The sequence below is a fragment of the Penaeus monodon genome, chromosome 30, assembly GCF_015228065.2.
Source record: "Penaeus monodon isolate SGIC_2016 chromosome 30, NSTDA_Pmon_1, whole genome shotgun sequence".
NCBI classification, from domain to species: domain Eukaryota; kingdom Metazoa; phylum Arthropoda; class Malacostraca; order Decapoda; family Penaeidae; genus Penaeus; species Penaeus monodon.
Window position 1 is genome coordinate 14,466,264 of NC_051415.1, and position 3,625 is coordinate 14,469,888.

A 3,625-nucleotide genomic window follows, 5' to 3' on the forward strand; every position below is an offset into this window, starting at 1 on the left:
TGAAGAAGATGAACAAGGAAGAAGTCCCCCCAAAATGGTCGCCAAGAGGCAGGGGAAAATGGCCGACCCCGGAGAAAAAGGGAGCGCGTGTGGGAAAGCAACAAAGAGCACCTGGTCTTCAAAAGTGCGAAAGTGAACCTGCCGTGAGACGAATAATATCTCCGCTAACGAGGGAAACCTTAATTTCGTATTTGCAAAGGTATGAAAAGACTTTTAGCAAGAAACTTAGTAAAATTAAAGTGATTGATGGGAAAAATTAATAATAGGTGCTTCTGATGAAGAAATCAAACCAGAACACCATGTATTCTTGTCCCAAAGTAGATCAGTTTTATCTGTCAAAGAAACGAAAGAGAAAGAGCAGGAATCTTCAGTAGAAAACGGAGATTATGAGGAACAACCCCGAATTTCTTAAATGATATGGAAGAAATATATTGCATGTCCTTGAATATAAGGTAAAGTTTGAAAGGTGGTTACGACCCAAGAAGAAAATGTCAAAGCCAATTGTAAGAAGTAATCATAGGTAAAGGATTATTAAAAGCATTGTTTGCTGAAAGTGTAATACATGCGAAATATGACCAACAACTGAAAATGACAGAGCTCGAAGCTAAGGCAAGAACATTAGAAATAAAACAAGGGATAGGAATGGGAGCGTACACAGAAAGAGGGGAAAAGGAAGCACTAGAGTATGAGAAGGAGATGCAGTTAATTAAAATTGAAAGGGATGTAGTTCAGGGTAGGTTTAAGAGAGCAGAAAGGGGATTGATCAAAGGAAATTAAAGTCAAAAAAGGGTGAAAGGTTCAGTAATTTTTATGATCCAACACATGAGAAAAAGAACGCCATGGTGTAAAGTCCTATAAAAATGTGGAAACTTTTCAAAGATGTCAAATTCAAAAAGGGTACGTTCAAAGAACTACGAAAGCCCAATAGGATATTAAGCCATTTGATGTAACCCTCTTGAAATCAATAGATTTCGAGTACAGTTTCGTTCAAGGTACTAAATACTGCATCCTGTGAGGACGTCAAACTACAAGAACAGTTTACCTCAGGGAAGCAAAAAAAGAATACAATAATTATGAGCATGAATCAGAACAAGGGTATAAGCAGCTTTGCAAAGAAACTTGAGGCTTGTTATGGGAATGATGCCTGTAGCCCCAGGCTGTAGATTGGCCAGTAATAAAGGGAAATGATGTAAATGCTTTGGCAAATTTTCCAATGTATCTCATAAGATGTAAATATGATATATTCAGTACTGGATTCATTAAAAGTTAGAAAAACCCAGATAACATGAAGAACAACTTGTCATGAAAATGCCCTACAACATGCAGAAAGGTGGCCGGCACCAATATCTGTGAGAAAGTGTGATATATTTAAACCCATAATATTTGCCAGACCTGGCAGATTTTGTTAAAAGGAAGCCAAGAAAGCCAAGCATTCAATCTATGGTTAATAGCTAAGTAAACTGATAAGCCTAAGACTAAGGCAAGTATTTGCACACCAAGTCCAAGAAAGGAAATTAAAAAACGTAATGATAAAGGGACATGAATATAAATGTAATCAATGGGGGGTAAGGGAAAATCATAGGCTACGAAATTGCAGAAGTTTAAAGAAAAACTTGAATATAAAGAGAAAGTTCGATCAATAAGGGAAAAACAAATATGGTCTCATGCTAAGAGCGGGGTCATAATAGGGGGCTCGTAATGTTTCAAGAAGGAAATGTCTCAACTGCAACGTATAAAGAACATCCACATTAATGTATATGGAGGGAAGTTTGATAAGGTTAGAAGATGCCATTACTACAGGAACTGAAATTAAAAAATCTAAGGGCTGGAATTAGAAGGAACAAAAATGAGAATAGGCGATACAAAAAGAAGTGTGAACAAGAAGTTCACAAAATCCAAACAAAACAAGAAAGTCGATTAAAATGTAAACTGTCAGAAGCTTGCCAATATACAAAAGAAGATCAAAATGGCCACCACCTAGCAATCATACCAGTAAAAGTTTTAAAAGGAAATATGTAGTAACCAAATCCATACAGACACTAGCATTCTTAGATCAGGTTAAGCTACTACTATCTTGTTCAGAGAAAACTAGAATGAGCTAGAATGTAATACGAAAACGGGTAATAACAACTTAGAGACCCTTACTGGGGAAAAAAGAAGCGTAAGTTCGACGGCGTACTTGAAGGATTTACAAATACGTTCCTTACAGGAATGATTGGTAGATTTAGCAGATGTGCATTCTCAGGAAATTATAAACATTTGCAAAGGGTTACCTTCTAAGGAAGATTTTTAAAAATGGCCACATTTAGAGATGTAGAGATGTCACAATTTTGGAATGGAGAAGGAAGTCTAGTAATAGGAAAACAATAATCTAGAAGCCATGAAAGACCATTGGCAAAAGTATAACAAAACAAAACAAAGAATAGGTTTTGGTAAAGGTGTCTACTGAAATGACAGGGAGCGGATCTTGTAGCATTCCTTAAAACTAGTATGACAAGAATTAATAGGTACTGAAGAAACAAAAGAACTGACCATTTAGTAAGAGAATCTCTATTATCGCGTCATACGTAGAATGTAATGCAATGAAGGTGATCAAAAACCAAAGTTAAACATTCTAGTTAAATGATGAAAGAGTCGTGAGCACTGAGATTAAAATTAGGTTAATGGTAATCTTTTAAATGCCAACGATCCATTACCACGTTGAAAGCACCGCTTCTGTCGTCGATTCAGCGAAGTAAGCAACGTAGGGTCTGGTCAGTACCTGGATGGGTGGGACGCGCCTAGGGAACACCAGATGCTGTTGGCATTTATCATATTAACTCAATTGTTATACTTTCTTTATCAGATTTAACAGCTCCACCTTATATCTTGTATATAGAAATCAACTGAAATTATAACTTCCATAAACAAGAAAATAGAATAAAAGTTCCCGCCGTCAAGATTGAGAAATAAGGATAACCACCGAAAACGAATAGGGGTAGAACTTAAAGGAAAGTACAGTCAAAGTGATAATGATTGAGTATTAAAGTCTAATCAAATTAGTAACGATGTTTACAAGAAAAAATCAAATTCGCTAAATATTTCGCCATTTACTAAATATTCCTTGAAAGAGCAAAGAGTATTATATTATTCTTTAGGTCACTTCGATTGTTTCAAATAAGATATAAGCATAAATGAAAGACATACTTTTCGCAGTAATAGATTATGAGGACATCAAACTTCTTTTTTCTTTTCTTCAATTTAGCCATAGTTTCAATTAGTATATGAAAAGTGGTTTAACAATGCAAATGGTGAGGGCGTGAAATCTAATTCCAGGGACAATGTTACCTAAATTTCGCATCGTCGCAAATTCATTCGTCATGTGATCTCTTAATCAACATACAAAATGTAGTAGCGATATTATTGATACCCAATATATCATAAACAAAGCGATACAAGTTCATTTACTGATAAAAATCATTGGATAAGACATATGGAACATGATAGACTATAAATGAATAATGAAGAAAATTAAGCAAAATAAGATGAGCTTTAGGCACAAAAAATTGAGTTATAGTTGCACTTACTCTCATTTCCGTTTACATAAACTATACATTATTCTCATTAAAAGTTCCGATTCACTACG